The 21089-nt window shown below is 48.7% G+C and overlaps 1 protein-coding gene across 1 annotated transcript in view; it reads left to right on the forward strand.

Annotated features, from left to right (window-relative positions):
• The window catches only part of LOC128704622 (calcium-activated chloride channel regulator 1-like), a 77708-nt gene that overhangs the window by 23565 nt on the left and 33054 nt on the right, over positions 1-21089 (forward strand). The gene's annotated exons all lie outside the window — the stretch shown is intronic.

Here is a 21089-nt window from a genome sequence, read left to right on the forward strand (position 1 = left end):
TTCCCTCTCTCTACCAGGACCTTCTCTCTCTCTCTACCAGGACCTTCCGTCTCTCTACCAGGACCTTCCCTCTCTCTACCAGGACCTTCTCTCTCTCTCTACCAGGACCTTCCGTCTCTCTACCAGGACCTTCCCTCTCTCTACCAGGACCTTCCCTCTCTCTACCAGGACCTTCCGTCTCTCTACCAGGACCTTCCCTCTCTCTACCAGGACCTTCTCTCTCTCTCTACCAGGACCTTCCCTCTCTCTACCAGGACCTTCTCTCTCTCTCTACCAGGACCTTCCCTCTCTCTACCAGGAAACTCCCTCTCTCTACCAGGGTCTTCCCTCTCTCTACCAGGACCTTCCCTCTCTCTACCAGGACCCTCCCTCTCTCTACCAGGACCCTCCCTCTCTCTACCAAGACCTTCCCTCTCTCTACCAGGACCTTCCCTCTCTCTACCAGGACCTTCCCTCTCTCTACCAGGACCTTCCCTCTCTCTACCAGGACCCTCCCTCTCTCTACCAGGACCCTCCCTCTCTCTACCAGGACCCTCCCTCTCTCTACCAGGACCTTCCCTCTCTCTACCAGGACCTTCTCTCTCTCTCTACCAGGACCTTCCCTCTCTCTACCAGGACCTTCCCTCTCTCTACCAGGACCTTCCCTCTCTCTACCAGGACCTTCCCTCTCTCTACCAGGACCTTCCCTCTCTCTACCAGGACCCTCCCTCTCTCTACCAGGACCTTCCCTCTCTCTACCAGGACCTTCCCTCTCTCTACCAGGACCTTCCCTCTCTCTACCAGGACCTTCCCTCTCTCTACCAGGACCTTCTCTCTCTCTCTACCAGGACCTTCCCCCTCTCTACCAGGGCCTTCCCTCTCTCTACCAGGACCTTCCCTCTCTCTACCAGGACCTTCCCTCTCTCTACCAGGACCTTCCCTCTCTCTACCAGGACCTTCTCTCTCTCTCTACCAGGACCTTCCCTCTCTCTACCAGGGCCTTCCCTCTCTCTACCAGGACCTTCCCTCTCTCTACCAGGACCCTCCCTCTCTCTACCAGGACCCTCCCTCTCTCTACCAGGACCCTCCCTCTCTCTACCAGGACCTTCCCTCTCTCTACCAGGACCTTCCCTCTCTCTACCAGGACCTTCTCTCTCTCTCTACCAGGACCTTCTCTCTCTCTCTACCAGGACCTTCTCTCTCTCTCTACCAGGACCTTCCCTCTCTCTACCAGGGCCTTCCCTCTCTCTACCAGGACCTTCCCTCTCTCTACCAGGACCTTCCCTCTCTCTACCAGGACCTTCCCTCTCTCTACCAGGACCTTCCCTCTCTCTACCAGGACCTTCCCTCTCTCTACCAGGACCCTCCCTCTCTCTACCAGGACCCTCCCTCTCTCTACCAGGACCTTCCCTCTCTCTACCAGGACCTTCTCTTTCTCTCTCTACCAGGACCTTCTCTTTCTCTCTCTACCAGGACCTTCCCTCTCTCTCTCTACCAGGACCTTCCCTCTCTCTACCAGGGCCTTCCCTCTCTCTACCAGGACCTTCCCTCTCTCTACCAGGACCTTCCCTCTCTCTACCAGGACCTTCCCTCTCTCTACCAGGACCTTCCCTCTCTCTACCAGGACCTTCCCTCTCTCTACCAGGACCTTCCCTCTCTCTACCAGGACCTTCCCTCTCTCTGCCAGGACCTTCCCTCTCTCTACCAGGACCCTTCCCTCTCTCTACCAGGACCCTTCTCTCTCTCTACCAGGACCTTCCCTCTCTCTACCAGGACCCTTCCCTCTCTCTACCAGAACCTTCCCTTTCTCTACCAGGACCTTCCCTCTCTCTACCAGGACCCTTCCCTCTCTATACCAGGACCTTCCCTCTCTCTACCAGGACCTTCCCTCTCTCTACCAGGACCATCCCTCTCTCTACCAGGACCCTTCCCTTTCTCTACCAGGACCCTCCCTCTCTCTACCAGGATCTTCCCCCTCTCTACCAGGACCCTTCCCTCTCTACCAGGACCCTTCCCTCTCTCTACCAGGACCCTTCCCTCTCTCTACCAGGACCCTTCCCTCTCTCTACCAGGACCCTTCCCTCTCTCTACCAGGACCCTTCCCTCTCTCTACCCGGATCCTTCCCTCTCTCTACCAGGACCCTTCCCTCTCTCTACCAGGACCTTCCCTCTCTCTACCAGGACCCTTCCCTCTCTCTACCAGGACCCTTCCCTCTCTCTACCAGGACCCTCCCTCTCTCTACCAGGACCTTCCCTCTCTCTACCAGGACCCTCCCTCTCTCTACCAGGACCTTCCCTCTCTCTACCAGGACCCTCCCTCTCTCTACCAGGACACTCCCTCTCTCTACCAGGACCCTCCTTCCTACCCTCCACGTGACGGGGACCTCCTTCCCTTCACGTGACGGGGACCACCTTCCTTCCCTCCACGTGACGGGGACCTCCTTCCTTCCCTCCACGTGGTGGGGACCTCCCTCCCTCCCCCCACGTGACGGGGACCTCCTTCCTTCCCTCCACGTGACGGGGACCTCCTTCCTTCCCTCCACGTGACGGGGACCTCCTTCCTTCCCTCCACGTGACGGGGACCTCCTTCCTTCCCTCCACGTGGCGGGGACCTCCTTCCTTCCCTCCATGTGACGGGGACCTCCTTCCTTCCCTCCGCGTGACGGGGACCTCCTTCCTTCCCTCCACGTGACGGGGACCTCCTTCCTTCCCTCCACGTGACGGGGACCTCCTTCCTTCCCTCCACGTGACGGGGACCTCCTTCCTTCCCTCCACGTGACGGGGACCTCCTTCCTTCCCTCCACGTGACGGGGACCTCCTTCCTTCCCTCCACGTGACGGGGACCTCCTTCCTTCCCTCCACGTGGCGGGGACCTCCTTCCTTCCCTCCACGTGGCGGGGACCTCCTTCCTTCCCTCCACGTGGCGGGGACCTCCTTCCTTCCCTCCACGTGGCGGGGACCTCCTTCCTTCCCTCCACGTGACGGGGACCTCCTTCCTTCCCTCCACGTGACGGGGACCTCCTTCCTTCCCTCCAAGTGACGGGGACCTCCTTCCTTCCCTCCAAGTGACGGGGACCTCCTTCCTTCCCTCCAAGTGACGGGGACCTCCTTCCTTCCCTCCACGTGACGGGGACCTCCTTCCTTCCCTCCACGTGACGGGGACCTCCTTCCTTCCCTCCACGTGACGGGGACCTCCTTCCTTCCCTCCACGTGACGGGGACCTCCTTCCTTCCCTCCACGTGACGGGGACCTCCTTCCTTCCCTCCACGTGACGGGGACCTCCTTCCTTCCCTCCACGTGACGGGGACCTCCTTCCTTCCCTCCACGTGACGGGGACCTCCTTCCTTCCCTCCACGTGGCGGGGACCTCCTTCCTTCCCTCCACGTGGCGGGGACCTCCTTCCTTCCCTCCACGTGGCGGGGACCTCCTTCCTTCCCTCCACGTGGCGGGGACCTCCTTCCTTCCCTCCACGTGGCGGGGACCTCCTTCCTTCCCTCCACGTGGCGGGGACCTCCTTCCTTCCCTCCACGTGGCGGGGACCTCCTTCCTTCCCTCCACGTGGCGGGGACCTCCTTCCTTCCCTCCACGTGGCGGGGACCTCCTTCCTTCCCTCCACGTGGCGGGGACCTCCTTCCTTCCCTCCACGTGACGGGGACCTCCTTCCTTCCCTCCACGTGACGGGGACCTCCTTCCTTCCCTCCACGTGACGGGGACCTCCTTCCTTCCCTCCACGTGACGGGGACCTCCTTCCTTCCCTCCACGTGACGGGGACCTCCTTCCTTCCCTCCACGTGACGGGGACCTCCTTCCTTCCCTCCACGTGACGGGGACCTCCTCACTGGAGGTGCTGGTTCACTCCACCTTCCCTCCACGTGACGGGGACCTCCTCACTGGAGGTGCTGGTTCACTCCACCTTCCCTCCACGTGACGGGGACCTCCTCACTGGAGGTGCTGGTTCACTCCACCTTCCCTCCACGTGACGGGGACCTCCTCACTGGAGGTGCTGGTTCACTCCACCTTCCCTCCACGTGACGGGGACCTCCTCACTGGAGGTGCTGGTTCACTCCACCTTCCCTCCACGTGACGGGGACCTCCTCACTGGAGGTGCTGGTTCACTCCACCTTCCCTCCACGTGACGGGGACCTCCTCACTGGAGGTGCTGGTTCACTCCACCTTCCCTCCACGTGACGGGGACCTCCTCACTGGAGGTGCTGGTTCACTCCACCTTCCCTCCACGTGACGGGGACCTCCTCACTGGAGGTGCTGGTTCACTCCACCTTCCCTCCACGTGACGGGGACCTCCTCACTGGAGGTGCTGGTTCACTCCACCTTCCCTCCACGTGACGGGGACCTCCTCACTGGAGGTGCTGGTTCACTCCACCTTCCCTCCACGTGACGGGGACCTCCTCACTGGAGGTGCTGGTTCACTCCACCTTCCCTCCACGTGACGGGGACCTCCTCACTGGAGGTGCTGGTTCACTCCACCTTCCCTCCACGTGACGGGGACCTCCTCACTGGAGGTGCTGGTTCACTCCACCTTCCCTCCACGTGACGGGGACCTCCTCACTGGAGGTGCTGGTTCACTCCACCTTCCCTCCACGTGACGGGGACCTCCTCACTGGAGGTGCTGGTTCACTCCACCTTCCCTCCACGTGACGGGGACCTCCTCACTGGAGGTGCTGGTTCACTCCACCTTCCCTCCACGTGACGGGGACCTCCTCACTGGAGGTGCTGGTTCACTCCACCTTCCCTCCACGTGACGGGGACCTCCTCACTGGAGGTGCTGGTTCACTCCACCTTCCCTCCACGTGACGGGGACCTCCTCACTGGAGGTGCTGGTTCGCTCCACCTTCCCTCCACGTGACGGGGACCTCCTCACTGGAGGTGCTGGTTCGCTCCACCTTCCCTCCACGTGACGGGGACCTCCTCACTGGAGGTGCTGGTTCGCTCCACCTTCCCTCCACGTGACGGGGACCTCCTCACTGGAGGTGCTGGTTCGCTCCACCTTGAAATACTTGATAAAGTCGACTGTTTTTGCTCCTCCATAACAAAGACTCTTGTGGTAATTATTTATGTACGTTATAGTGTGGCGGTGGTAGTGGTGGTAGTAGTAGTGGTGGTGGTGGTGGTGGTGGTGGTTGTGGTTGTGGTGGTTGTGGTTGTGGTGGTAGTACTGATTGTGGTGGTTGTAGTGGTTGTGGTAGTACTGATTGTGGTGGTTGTAGTGGTTGTGGTAGTAGTGGTAGTGGTGGTTGTAGTGGTGGTTGTGGTAGTGGTAGTGTTATTGATAGTAGTGATGGTAGTGGTAGTGTTATTGATGGTGATGGTAGTGGTAGTGTTATTGATGGTAGTGATGGTAGTGGTAGTGTTATTGATGGTAGTGGTAGTGTTATTGATGGTGGTGATGGTAGTGGTAGTGTTATTGATGGTGGTGATGGTAGTGGTAGTGTTATTGATGGTGGTGATGGTAGTAGTAGTGTTATTGATGGTGGTGATGGTAGTGGTAGTGTTATTGATGGTGGTGATGGTAGTGGTAGTGTTATTGATGGTAGTGATGGTAGTGGTAGTGTTATTGATGGTAGTGATGGTAGTGGTAGTGTTATTGATGGTAGTGATGGTGGTGGTAGTGTTATTGATGGTGGTGGTAGTGTTATTGATGGTGGTGATGGTAGTGGTAGTGTTATTGATGGTAGTGATGGTAGTGGTAGTGTTATTGATGGTAGTGGTAGTGTTGATGGTGGTGGTAGTGTTATTGATGGTGGTGGTAGTGTTATTGATGGTGATGGTAGTGGTAGTGTTATTGATGATGGTGATGGTAGTGGTAGTGTTATTGATGATGGTGATGGTAGTGGTAGTGTTATTGATGGTGGTGATGGTAGTGGTAGTGTTATTGATGGCTGTGGTGGTGGTGGTAGTGATGATGGTGGTGGTAGAACACGTTCTCCTGGGTTATTAACCATCTGTGGGTTAATAACCCGTCAAAACCCTAAGATGCAACCCAAGCCAACCATCACCAAAGTACCTATTTACTACTAGGTAAATATGAGTTCAAGTGTCCTAGGATCCAGTTGTCCGGATTCGCCTGGGAATCGAACCTCGGTCCCCTCGGTTGCAAGCGGAGAGGTTTTGGAGGATGGTAACAACGATAGAAAGTCTTATCTCACCTGTCTCAGGTACAAGGGGCGTCATCTTAGTTGCTACGTCACTTCCGGCAGGAGCATAATTGCTAGAAAGAGAACAGCATCCTCAGAGAGAGAGAGAGAGAGAGAGAGAGAGAGAGAGAGAGAGAGAGAGAGAGAGAGAGAGAGAGAGAGAGAGAGAGAAAATCTACAGCATCCTCAGAGAGAGAGAGAGAGAGAGAGAGAGAGAGAGAGAGAGAGAGAGAGAGAGAGAGAGAGAGAGAGAGAGAGAGAGAGAGAGAGAAAATCTACAGCATCCTCAGAGAGAATGAATCTTCAGCATCCTCAGAACCTACAGCATCCTTAGAGAATCTACAGCATCCTCAGAACCTACAGCATCCTTAGAGAATCTACAGCATCCTCAGAGAGACAATCTACAGCATCCTCAGAGGATCTACAGCATCCTCAGAGAGGGAGAAAGGATCTCCCACAGCATCCCTCATCATCAACATACGATCTGCCTGACAGCATCAACTTTGTGACTGATTTCTAGTGTATAACATGCTGGCGGAGCCTTCAGTATTTGCCTTCCTTGAGACTACCTGGAGGGCGTTTCAGGACCCAGCTACCCGGTCCTTGACTACGCCTCCCAGTGGACTAAAGCCTGATCAAGCAGGCTGTTTATTAACGTACGAGCCACAGCCGGGTCTTGAACCATGGTTCAGTTCTTGGGTGAGTGCGTGTGTGCGTGTCCAGTCCGTGCCATGGTCGAGCTGCCACAGCTCACAAATACCAACCCTTATATACCATCAACTGCGGCTTTCTGGGAGCAATTATATACAAGAAGCATAGTGTGTCTCACGATATAATCCCCCCCCCACCACTTACTGTAAAAGTTATATAGTGGGAACACCACACGACGAGCCTGGCCCATGGCCGGGCTCAGAGAGTAGATGCTCTCTCGAAACTCTTAAAAGGTATAAACCATACCACGAGCGGGCTTTGAACCCGCGGTCAGAGAGTCTCAAAACTCCAGACCGTCGCGTTAGCCGCTGGTCCAGTGGCTAACGCGACGGTCTGGAGTTTTGAGACTCTGACCGCGGGTTCAAATCCCACCCGTGGTATGGTTTGTTTGCAATCGTGTCATTACGATTTCGTGAGTCTAAGGTATATCTTGAAAGGTGCTACAGCACTCTGCGTGATAGTTACGCAGTGGGAACACCAGTAGTGTGTTGCTATAGACCAGGCCCTACTGGTACATCAAGGCTTGATCAACCAGGCTGTTACTTCTGGCCACATGCAGTGCAACATACAAACCACAGTCCGGCTGATCAGGAACTGAACTGGAGAAACGTATCAAGTTCCTTCTTGAAGACATCCAGGAGTTTTTTAGTAATTCTCCTCATGAATGTGGGAGGCTGTTGAAAAGCCTTGGACCTCTTACACTTAATGTGTTATATCTATGTATTGAAAGCATCCCTGTTCTTCACTGAAGGTATTTTGCACTGTCTGTAGTGCATCTTTCATAGGGAGTGATTTCAGTGTGCATATTTGAGACCAGTAACCCTAAGATTTTGTCTGGTACCTAAAGATACCTAAAGACGGTGCCGGATCAGCTAGGCTGTGGTTCGTACGTTGGATTGCGTGCGGCCAGCAGTAACAGCCTCGTTAATCAGGCCTGATCCACCGGGAGGCCTGGTCGTGGACCGGGCCGCGGGGGCGTTGATCCCCGGAATGCCCTCCAGGTAGACTCCAGGTACGGTGCTATGATTTATGTCCCTGTCTAAGTCAGTATGAGGTTGGGAAAAATGATGGGGGAGAGTACCGTGCCCTGCGGTACCCAGCTTTTCACTATTTACTAATACCCTTTGTGTTCTGTTGGTTAGAAATTCATAGAGGCATCTACCCACTTTCCCAGTTATTCCTTTATCACTTTATACACCTTTGAAGGGTTTCGAGAGTTTCTCTACTTTCTGAGCCCGGCCATGGGCCAGGCTCGTCTGGTGTGTGTATACTACCTCTGAATTTTGTCTGTCCTCCAGAGTTCAACTGCCTTCTATATACAATTGGTCGGCACACATAGCTAGAGAGGCAACATAGGGTATCCTGCAGTGGCTAGGATGAGGTATCCTGATGTGCTCAAGAGAGGGGTATCTTGCCGTGACCAGGATAGGGCATCCTGATGTGCTCAATAGAGGGGTATCTTGCCGTGACCAGAATCGGGCATCCTGATGTGCTCAAGAGAGGAGTATCTTGCCGTGGCCAGGATCGGGCATCCTGATGTGCTCAAGAGAGGGGTAGGGGTATCTTGCCGTGACCAGGATAGGGCATCCTGATGTGCTCAATAGAGGGGTATCTTGCCGTGACCAGGATCGGGCATCCTGATGTGCTCAAGAGAGGAGTATCTTGAACATCAAAATGGTATACAATACCGACAGGTTGTTAGGTAAGACACATACGACTTTAAGGGTGATGGACTGATTACATCGTCTTCACATCTCTACTGTTCCTGCCTACTTTCTGTATTCGACTGAAGAAGCCTACTGTGTAGGCGAAACGTTTCGGAATAAAGTTGTCTAACTGTTGCATATGTGTCTTACCTAACAACAGAGGAGTATCTTGCCGTGGCCAGGATCGGGCATCCTGATGTGCTCAAGAGAGGGGTAGGGGTATCTTGCCGTGGCCAGGATAGGGCATCCTGATGTGGTCGAGAGGGTATCCTGCCGTATGCAGTCTCCAGTGAGTCTACCTGTGTGAAACTGTTGATAATCCCCAACACATCCTGAAGGATCCTGCGGGAGAGCCAGGTTCCCATGAGAGACTGTCAGAGCCACAGGATCCTAGGGGCTGCGGCTGCGGCTGTGGCTGCGGCTGCGGCTACCCCAAAGGTTTCCGGAACACCACAAGCCAGCCTCAAGTTACCCGAAGGAGGAGCTGCCGTGGGGTTGTGGCTGAGTAGAGAGCATAAAGCAGGAACACTGCAGCAGGCCTACTGGCCCATGCTTTTAAGCCAATGCCCCAACTTAGTCAGGTCAGGTCACATTCACTTAAGGAAGGAGCACGGCATCTGACCTAGTAGCACAAGCTAGTCAGGTCCAACTCATGTATTTATCTAAATGTTTCGCCACTGATTTTCTTCAGTCCAATACAGTGAATATCGGTGCAAGCTGAGGAAGAGTTTGAAGGAATCAGTCCCTTAGCTTGGAGTCGATGTAATTAACACTGACGAACTGAGCATTTCTACCTGACTAATTTCGAGTTTCTATCAGGCTTGTCTGGTCAACCAGGAAATCGCTTCTCTGTTCTCCAGGATGAATGTACTTCAGTGGCCAGTGAAGGTAAGGGTACTACTGCCCCTGCTAATGAAGGTAAGCGCATTCTTGTGGTTGGTGACTCTCAGGTAAGATATGTTGACCGTGCTTTTTGTAATAGGAATAAGAAGATGAGAGATAGATTGTGCTTCCCTGGAGCTGGTGTTGGGGACATTGTCAACAGACTGGATAATATCATGTCAGGTAATGGGAACAAGCCCATTATCTGTCTCAGTGCTGGTGGAAATGATATTGGGAAGGGTAGGAGAGAAGAGCTGCTAGATAAGTACAGGTCAGCTATAGATTTCATTAAGTCTAAGGGAGGGATCCCAATCATATGTAGCATCTTGCCTAGAAGGGGAGTAGGAAATGAATGGTTGTCTAGGGCAATTGGTGTAAATTGCTGGCTAGACAGATACTGCAAGGAACTTGCAATCCCATTCATTGACAACTGGAACAACTTTTATGGCAAACATGATATGTATGCAAGGGATGGGGTTCATCTCTCTGGGGCAGGGGTGGTAGCACTTGCAGACTCGATTGAGAAGGCCATTGGTGAAATGCCTATGATTTTAAACTGATGGAAGATAGAGGTATGGGTGTGTGTGGGAAACAAGCAGGTTGCAACACTAGGGTTGGAAACAGTAAATGTATAAAAGGCATTCAGCATGAAGTTATAAATAAAGACAATAGAACAGGTCAGAAAACAAAGGGGGACAGCAGAGGGCAGCAAGGGACTAGCTCCCTTAAGGTTTACTATACTAATAGCAGGAGTGTTAGAAATAAGATAGATGAGCTAAGATTAATTGCAAGTGCAGGAAACATAGATATTATTGCTATAACAGAGACCTGGCTCAATCTGAAAGATAGAGAGATGCCCTCTGAATGTCACATACAAGGCTATAAATTATTCCACACTGACAGGGTCAACAGGAAAGGTGGTGGAGTAGCGATGTATGTCAGAGACAATTTAAATTGTTGTGTTAGACAAGATATTAAATTAGAAGCGTCAGCCACTGAATCTGTTTGGTTACAGCTTCTCGAGGGCCGAGAAAAACTAATTTTGGGTGTGATTTACAGGGCCCCAAATCTTGATAGGGAGTGCAGTAAACTTCTATGGGACGAAATTCGTAAGGCATCTACATACGAAAATGTTGTGCTAATGGGAGATTTCAACTATAGACAGATTGACTGGAGCAATTTGACAGGAAATTTAGAGTCGGGTGACTTTCTTGATACGATCCAGGATTGTTTTTTAAAACAGTTTGTGACAGAGCCAACTAGGGGAAATAACCTCCTTGACTTGGTTCTTGCCAGTAGGGAAACACTAATTAATGATCTTGAGGTTAATGATGAGCTTGGGGAGAGTGATCACAAATCACTCAGTTTTAACATATCATGGAATTCCCCTAATAATGGCAATCAAGTCTCCGTCCCTGACTTTCGCTTGGCTGATTTCATAGGACTGAAAAATTACTTAGGTGGGCTGAACTGGAATGACCTGACTAGGGGTCAGGTAGGTGGTGATGGTTGCCGATATGATGCTTTCCAGGGCATAGTTCTAGCTGCTCAGTCAAATTATGTTCCAAATAGGGAAATCAGATCAAACAAAAATGATCCTAAATGGATGAACAATAGATTAAAATATCTGATTGGTCAAAAGAGAGGCATATATAGGCAAATCAAAAGAGGAGAGGGGCAATTAAGAAATCGATATATTCAGTTAAAGAGAGAAATAAAAAAGGGAATTAGAAAAGCAAAAAGAGATTATGAGGTTAAAGTTGCAAGAGAATCGAAGACTAACCCAAAAGGATTCTTTCAGGTATACAGAAGTAAGATCAGGGACAAGATAGGCCCACTCAAAAGTTCCTCGGGTCAGCTCACTGACAGTGATAAGGAAATGTGTAGAATTTTTAACACATACTTCCTCTCAGTTTTTACACAGGAGGATACCAGTGATATTCCAGTAATGATAAATTATGTAGAACAGGACGATAATAAACTGTGCACTATTAGGGTCACAAGTGACATGGTCCTTAGGCAAATAGATAAATTAAAACCTAACAAATCCCCAGGCCCTGATGAACTGTATGCAAGGGTTCTAAAGGAATGTAAAGAGGAGCTTAGCACACCTTTGGCTAATCTTTTCAACATATCACTACAAACTGGCATGGTGCCAGATAAGTGGAAAATGGCAAATGTGATACCTATTTTCAAAACAGGTGACAGGTCCTTAGCTTCGAACTATAGACCAATAAGCCTAACCTCCATAGTGGGAAAATTTATGGAATCAATAATTGCCGAGGCAGTTCGTAGCCACCTTGAAAAGCATAAATTAATCAACGAATCTCAGCATGGTTTTACAAAGGGACGTTCCTGCCTTACGAATTTATTAACTTTTTTCACTAAGGTATTTGAGGAGGTAGATCATGGTAACGAATATGATATTGTGTATATGGACTTCAGTAAGGCTTTTGACAGGGTCCCACATCAGAGACTATTGAGGAAAATTAAAGCACATGGAATAGGAGGAGAAATTTTTTCCTGGATAGAGGCATGGTTGACAAATAGGCAGCAGAGAGTTTGCATAAATGGGGAGAAATCAGAGTGGGGAAGCGTCACGAGCGGTGTTCCACAGGGGTCAGTGTTGGGCCCCCTGCTGTTCACAATCTACATAAACGACATAGATGAGGGCATAAAGAGCGACATCGGCAAGTTTGCCGATGACACCAAAATAGGCCGTCGAATTCATTCTGACGAGGACATTCGAGCACTCCAGGAAGATTTGAATAGACTGATGCAGTGGTCGGAGAAGTGGCAGATGCAGTTTAATATAGACAAATGCAAAGTTCTAAATGTTGGACAGGACAATAACCATGCCACATATAAACTAAATAATGTAGATCTTAATATTACGGATTGCGAAAAAGATTTAGGAGTTCTGGTTAGCAGTAATCTGAAACCAAGACAACAGTGCATAAGTGTTCGCAATAAAGCTAATAGAATCCTTGGCTTCATATCAAGAAGCATAAATAATAGGAGTCCTCAGGTTGTTCTTCAACTCTATACATCCTTGGTTAGGCCTCATTTAGATTATGCTGCACAGTTTTGGTCACCATATTACAGAATGGATATAAATTCTCTGGAAAATGTACAAAGGAGGATGACAAAGATGATCCCATGTATCAGAAACCTTCCCTATGAGGATAGACTAAGGGCCCTGAAACTGCACTCTCTAGAAAGACGTAGAATTAGGGGGGATATGATTGAGGTTTATAAGTGGAAGACAGGAATAAATAAAGGGGATGTAAATAGTGTGCTGATAATATCTAGCCTAGACAGGACTCGCAGCAATGGTTTTAAGTTGGAAAAATTCAGATTCAGGAGGGATATAGGAAAGTACTGGTTTGGTAATAGAGTTGTGGATGAGTGGAACAAACTCCCAAGTACCGTTATAGAGGCCAGAACGTTGTGTAGCTTTAAAAATAGGTTGGATAAATACATGAGTAGATGTGGGTGGGTGTGAGTTAGACCTGATAGCTTGTGCTAACGGGTCGGTTGCCGTGTTCCTCCCTTGAGTCAATGTGACCTGACCTGACTAGGTTGGGTGCATTGGCTTAAGCCGGTAGGGACTTGGACCTGCCTCGCATGGGCCAGTAGGCCTTCTGCAGTGTTCCTTCGTTCTTATGTTCTTATGTTCTTATGTTCTTATATACACAGACTTTGCAAAAGCATTTGACAAATGCGATCATGGCGTAATAGCCCATAAAATACGTGCTAAAGGAATAACTGGGAAAGTGGGGAGATGGATCTTCAACTTCCTAACAAATCGAACACAAAGAGTAGTGGTCAACAGAGTTAAATCGGAGGCTGCCATAGTGAAGAGCTCTGTTCCACAAGGCACAGTACTCGCCCCCATCTTATTCCTTATCCTCATATCAGACATAAACAGAGATATACACCACAGCACCGTATCATCCTTTGCGGATGATACTAGGATCTGCATGAGGCTGTCATCTGCTGAGGACGCGGTTAACCTCCAAGAAGATATAAACAAAGTTTTCCAGTGGGCAACGGTAAACAATATGATGTTCAATGAGGACAAATTCCAACTACTCCATTATGGAAAACTGGAGGAGATAATAACTAGAACAGAGTATACTACTGACTCCGGCCATACAATAGAGCGGAAAAATAATGTAAGGGACCTGGGAGTAGTAATGTCTGAGGATCTCACTTTCAAGGATCACTACAGTGCCACGATCGCACGTGCAAAGAAAATGATAGGATGGATAATGAGAACTTTCAAAACGAGAGATGCCAAGCCCATGATGATCCTTTTCAAATCACTTGTTCTCTCTAGGCTGGAATACTGCTGTACATTAACATCTCCATTCAAAGCAGGTGAAATCGCAGATCTAGAGAGTGTACAGAGATCCTTTACTGCACGTATAAGTTCTGTCAAGCACCTTAACTACTGGGAACTCTTGGAAGCACTTGACTTGTACTCGTTGGAACGCAGGAGGGAGAGATATATCATAATCTACACTTGGAAAATCTTGGAAGGAATAGTCCCAAATCTGCACACAGAAATCACTCCCTACGAAAGTAAAAGACTGGGCAGGCGATACAAAATGCCCCCAATAAAAAGTAGGGGCGCCATTGGTACACTAAGAGAAAACACCATAAGTGTCCGGGGCCTAAGACTGTTCAACAGCCTCCCATCAAGCATTAGGAGAATTGCCAATAAACCCCTGGCTGCCTTCAAGAGAGAGCTGGACAGATACCTAAAGTCAGTGCCGGATCAGCCGGGCTGTGGCTCGTACGTTGGACTGCGTGCGGCCAGCAGTAACAGCCTAGTTGATTAGGCCCTGTTCCATCGGGAGGCCTGGTCATGGACCGGGCCGCGGGGGCGTTGATCCCCGAATAACCTCCAGGTAACCTCCAGATAAGCGGCAGCAGGAGCAGTTATGTTCTTAGCGACAGCAGAAGTTAACGTAGGTTCCAAACTGGTGTTGGTGGCGCCCTGCTGAGACACAGCCTTACTAAGCAATTAACATAGCAGTGCACCGCTATCCCAGCACGCTAGCTGGCTCCTAGCACCGCTATCCCAGCACGCTAGCTGGCTCCTAGCACCGCTATCCCAGCACGCTAGCTGACTCCTAGCACCGCTATCCCAGCACGCTAGCTGACTCCTAGCACCGCTATTTCCAGCATCAATTTATCTCTCTCTCTCTCTCTCTCTCTCTCTCTCTCTCTGTCTGTCTCTCTGTCTCTCTGTCTCTCTGTCTCTCTCTCTCTCTCTCTCTCTCTGTCTCTCTCTCTGTCTCTCTCTCTCTCTCTCTCTCTGTCTCTCTCTCTGTCTCTCTCTCTCTCTCTCTCTCTCTCTCTCTCTCTCTCTCTCTCTCTCTCTCTCTCTCTCTCTCTCTCTCTGTCTCTCTCTCTCTCTGTCTCTCTGTCTCTCTCTCTCTGTCTCTCTCTCTCTCTCTCTCTCTCTCTCTCTCTCTCTCTCTCTCTCTCTCTCTCTTTCTCTCTCGCATGGTCCAGTAGGCCTGCTGCAGTGCTTCTTCCTTCTTATTGACCAGTAGGCCTGTTTCAGTGCTCCTTCCTTCTTATGGGCCAGTAGGCCTTCTGCAGTGATTCTTATGTTCAGCCAAGCTGCGGTTCGTATGTTATTAAATGTGGTTTGTGTGCAACTAGACGGAACAGCCTGGTTGATCGGGCTTTGATCCACCAGAAGGCCTGGTCTAAGATATTGTCTTGAGGACACTGACCCCCGGAAACACCGTCCAGGTATACGTTACAAATAGGACTGATGATGCTCTGAGACCCGTTGACCAGACGACTATATAGGGTACACACACCGTCCACAAGTATAAACAAACGCATTTCGTTCACCATTAAAAAGTCATTTATACCCCAGCTGCCTTTTTTGGGCTAATCTTACCAGACAGACGTATCCTCCTTGCTTGGAAGCTCCCTGTCAGGGTACATAAGAACATAAGAACATAAGAACGAAGGAACACTGCAGAAGGCCTACTGGCCCATGCGAGGCAGGTCCAAGTCCCTACCGGCTTAAGCCAATGCACCCAACCTAGTCAGGTCAGGTCACATTGACTCAAGGGAGGAACACGGCAACCGACCCGTTAGCACAAGCTATCAGGTCTAACTCACACCCACCCACATCTACTCATGTATTTATCCAACCTATTTTTAAAGCTACACAACGTTCTGGCCTCTATAACGGTACTTGGGAGTTTGTTCCACTCATCCACAACTCTATTACCAAACCAGTACTTTCCTATATCCCTCCTGAATCTGAATTTTTCCAACTTAAAACCATTGCTGCGAGTCCTGTCTAGGCTAGATATTATCAGCACACTATTTACATCCCCTTTATTTATTCCTGTCTTCCACTTATAAACCTCAATCATATCCCCCCTAATTCTACGTCTTTCTAGAGAGTGCAGTTTCAGGGCCCTTAGTCTATCCTCATAGGGAAGGTTTCTGATACATGGGATCATCTTTGTCATCCTCCTTTGTACATTTTCCAGAGAATTTATATCCATTCTGTAATACGGTGACCAAAACTGTGCAGCATAATCTAAATGAGGCCTAACCAAGGATGTATAGAGTTGAAGAACAACCTGAGGACTCCTATTATTTATGCTTCTTGATATGAAGCCAAGGATTCTATTAGCTTTATTGCGAACACTTATGCACTGTTGTCTTGGTTTCAGATTACTGCTAACCAGAACTCCTAAATCTTTTTCGCAATCCGTAATATTAAGATCTACATTATTTAGTTTATATGTGGCATGGTTATTGTCCTGTCCAACATTTAGAACTTTGCATTTGTCTATATTAAACTGCATCTGCCACTTCTCCGACCACTGCATCAGTCTATTCAAATCTTCCTGGAGTGCTCGAATGTCCTCGTCAGAATGAATTCGACGGCCTATTTTGGTGTCATCGGCAAACTTGCCGATGTCGCTCTTTATGCCCTCATCTATGTCGTTTATGTAGATTGTGAACAGCAGGGGGCCCAACACTGACCCCTGTGGAACACCGCTCGTGACGCTTCCCCACTCTGATTTCTCCCCATTTATGCAAACTCTCTGCTGCCTATTTGTCAACCATGCCTCTATCCAGGAAAAAATTTCTCCTCCTATTCCATGTGCTTTAATTTTCCTCAATAGTCTCTGATGTGGGACCCTGTCAAAAGCCTTACTGAAGTCCATATACACAATATCATATTCGTTACCATGATCTACCTCCTCAAATACCTTAGTGAAAAAAGTTAATAAATTCGTAAGGCAGGAACGTCCCTTTGTAAAACCATGCTGAGATTCGTTGATTAATTTATGCTTTTCAAGGTGGCTACGAACTGCCTCGGCAATTATTGATTCCATAAATTTTCCCACTATGGAGGTTAGGCTTATTGGTCTATAGTTCGAAGCTAAGGACCTGTCACCTGTTTTGAAAATAGGTATCACATTTGCCATTTTCCACTTATCTGGCACCATGCCAGTTTGTAGTGATATGTTGAAAAGATTAGCCAAAGGTGTGCTAAGCTCCTCTTTACATTCCTTTAGAACCCTTGCATACAGTTCATCAGGGCCTGGGGATTTGTTAGGTTTTAATTTATCTATTTGCCTAAGGACCATGTCACTTGTGACCCTAATAGTGCACAGTTTATTATCGTCCTGTTCTACATAATTTATCATTACTGGAATATCACTGGTATCCTCCTGTGTAAAAACTGAGAGGAAGTATGTGTTAAAAATTCTACACATTTCCTTATCACTGTCAGTGAGCTGACCCGAGGAACTTTTGAGTGGGCCTATCTTGTCCCTGATCTTACTTCTGTATACCTGAAAGAATCCTTTTGGGTTAGTCTTCGATTCTCTTGCAACTTTAACCTCATAATCTCTTTTTGCTTTTCTAATTCCCTTTTTTATTTCTCTCTTTAACTGAATATATCGATTTCTTAATTGCCCCTCTCCTCTTTTGATTTGCCTATATATGCCTCTCTTTTGACCAATCAGATATTTTAATCTATTGTTCATCCATTTAGGATCATTTTTGTTTGATCTGATTTCCCTATTTGGAACATAATTTGACTGAGCAGCTAGAACTATGCCCTGGAAAGCATCATATCGGCAACCATCACCACCTACCTGACCCCTAGTCAGGTCATTCCAGTTCAGCCCACCTAAGTAATTTTTCAGTCCTATGAAATCAGCCAAGCGAAAGTCAGGGACGGAGACTTGATTGCCATTATTAGGGGAATTCCATGATATGTTAAAACTGAGTGATTTGTGATCACTCTCCCCAAGCTCATCATTAACCTCAAGATTATTAATTAGTGTTTCCCTACTGGCAAGAACCAAGTCAAGGAGGTTATTTCCCCTAGTTGGCTCTGTCACAAACTGTTTTAAAAAACAATCCTGGATCGTATCAAGAAAGTCACCCGACCACACCCTGCCCTGCCTAATTCACGTACCTGCTGATGCTTGTGTCCTTATTTGAACTGCTGTTGATCTGTGTCCGTAGGGGTGAAGGATTTTGGCCAGCGATATTTCTCAGTGTCCTTAATCCTTCCTAGTTTAGACCTGCCTAGCGTGGGCCAGTAGGCCTGTTGCAGTGCTTCTTTTATCTTGTGTTTTTATCAGAGCCACGTAGAGCTGTGGCAACATTTGCTTACTAACCTCGAGCAAAACCCGCCTTGAGACGGCGGGTTCGTTTGCGCGATCGGAGAAACGGTCCAGTGAAACCGGGAGTCAGATGACCATCAGACAACAATAAGTATGACCTACTTCTGGGTATCTTTATTGTAGACGTTTCGCCATCCAGTGGTTTTATCATTACAAACTCAAAGACATAATTGGAAGAAAGTAGAATTATATACAAAAGATGGGGTAATCAGTCCCTCAGCCTTGGAGTTGGTGAAGAGCACAAGTAAGGCGGCTGGCACTTACATGCTGGTGTCAGGTGGTGAGGGACGGGTAGCAGACTGACATTGTCACTGGTAGACGGGATTCTCCAGTGGAAGTAGGTCATACCCAATGGACGGGCCAATAGTAATGAAGAAGGTTGTGGAGATGTCCTCTGATCCAATATTCCATGATGTTGCAGTGTCTAACAAGTTATAGAGGAATGATATACAATACCGATAAGAAGACGGTATTGTATACCGACTCCCTCGGGTTCGTTTCCGAGATCAGAGGAGTCGGCGGTCGAGGTTAAAAACTGGTGCGGACTATAGCACTTAGTTTGCAAGTTACTGGTCAGTATACCTCCTAAATAAAATATTAAATCTCTCAGAGATATATATGAGTGGGTTATTTGTACGGCTTGAGCCAGTGGTTTGATGTATTGCTCTCTATTTGAGTGGCCTAGGCCAGTAAGGTCTAAGTCACCTAGTGGCCTAGGCCACAAGGTGACGTGGACCTTACTGGCCTAGGCCACAAGGTGACTTGGACCTTACTGGCCTAGGCCACTAGGTGACGTGAACCATACTGGCCTAGGCCACTAGGTGACGTGAACCATACTGGCCTAGGCCACTAGGTGACGTGAACCATACTGGCCTAGGCCACTAGGTGACGTGAACCATACTGGCCTAGGCCACTAGGTGACGTGAACCATACTGGTCTAGGCCACTAGGTGACGTGAACCATACTGGCCTAGGCCACTAGGTGACGTGAACCATACTGGCCTAGGCCACTAGGTGACGTGAACCATACTGGCCTAGGCCACTAGGTGACGTGAACCATACTGGCCTAGGCCACTAGGTGACGTGAACCATACTGGCCTAGGCCACTAGGTGACGTGAACCATACTGGCCTAGGCCACTAGGTGACTTGGACCTGCCTAGCACCTGACCTCACTCAGGGCTGTCTACCTCTGTTAATCCAAGAGGGGCCACACACCTTCACTACGTGACCTGACCTGTCGTCCTGACCTGACATGCCTCGCTACTTCAAGGACCCGACCAGTTTTAAGTGGAGCTAGGTGGTCAGGTCACCATTGCTAGCCAGTTACTAGTCAACTTGTGTCAATAAATGGCCTTACAAAACCGATGACTAAGACACGTTTCGTCTGTGTCACATTGCCTACAGAGTGCCACTTTCTCCTCAGGGTGCTTGCCTGTCTGAGATCCCAACCTCTGGACATAAATCGTGGGGATATTTCCCCTTTTGCTTAAATTTCCTAACACAGAATTATTTCTAGATACAGAGAGGAGTGCGACCTACGGACGAAGACCTACTTACACTAGAACATAAGAACGTAAGAAATAAGGAACATTGCAGTAGGCCTACTGGCCCATGCGAGGCAGGTCCAAGTCTCCTCCTGCTTCCACTCACCTAACTACAGTATATAAGCCACTTCTCCCACCATATGCTGTACTTTCTACACAAGTGATGGACTGAACACATCGATTCCAGGCTGAGGGACTGATTACCCCAAACTCCTCCACTCTTTCTACCATTCTTTGTACTGGACTGATGAGTCATCATGTGGCAGAACTATTCCTCTGACCAGCTGTATCTGCTCGGTGAATAATGTTTGTCTTGTGGCAGTGGAAATATCACGTCAATTGAAAGTTGATAGGTGTTGTTGCTAGCAGTAACAACCTGGTGGACCAGGCAAGCACCAGACAAGCCTGGCTAGAGTTATAGGAGTAGTGAATAGCTAGATAATTCCCGTGTTTTCCGATTAACGTCAAAAGTCCCTCTCCCACGGGGATTTATCCGTCTATCCTCTTAACCATTCTATTCCACATCCCATTCTTTATCTCACATCCTTTGCCCTTCCATCTCTCTAGCTTGGACCAGTAGGTCTCAGACAGTGCTCCTTCCTTCACAAGTGGATGTGACTTGGTCCTAAATGGCTTGGTGTCCCCCCTCCCCGCCCACACACACCATACATAGTTTCAAGACGAGGTATGATAAAGCTCATAGAGCAGGGGAGAGAGGACCTAGTAGCGATCAGTGAGGAGGCGGGGCCAGGAGCTATAACTCGACCCCTGCAACCACATATAGGAGAGTAAACACACACGAAATAGGTCACAGGTAAATCCGACACAATTCCTGATCCGTCGATCAGCCAGGCTGTTGGTGCTCATAACAGTAATAATTATACCACCACTGTTCATGATATTACAGTCCCAGACAGACTTCAGCCTCTGACGCGGTCTCAGTTATAACTGATCAAGCAGACTGTTACTCCCAGCAGCTCACAAAGCGACTTAGAGGCAACAGGCCAGTGGGCCTTCTGTAGTGCTCCTTCTTTCCTGTGTTATCCCTTTTTGCACAAGTATGTAGCAAAGGCTAGTCTCGTTGCCATATATATATATATATATATATATATATATATATATATATATATATATATAATATATATATATATATATATATATATATCGTGCCGAATAGGTAAACTGTAAAACTTGCGATTTTGGCTTAAATAGCAGCTCTCTTCTTGCCGAATAGGTCAAGCGAAAATTTGTGTATGCAATAATTTCTCAAATTATTCTGAACCTAACGAGAAAAAAAATATTGTGTTTATTAAATTATTGTAAATTTATCTAAAATATATTTAGTTGGGTTAGGTTAAATTAAACTGAGCTTGTTATAATAAGGTCAGGTAAGTTTTCTAAGGTTCTTTTGGTACAAAAT

This window comes from Cherax quadricarinatus, chromosome 100 (assembly GCF_038502225.1).
Source record: "Cherax quadricarinatus isolate ZL_2023a chromosome 100, ASM3850222v1, whole genome shotgun sequence".
NCBI lineage: Eukaryota > Metazoa > Arthropoda > Malacostraca > Decapoda > Parastacidae > Cherax > Cherax quadricarinatus.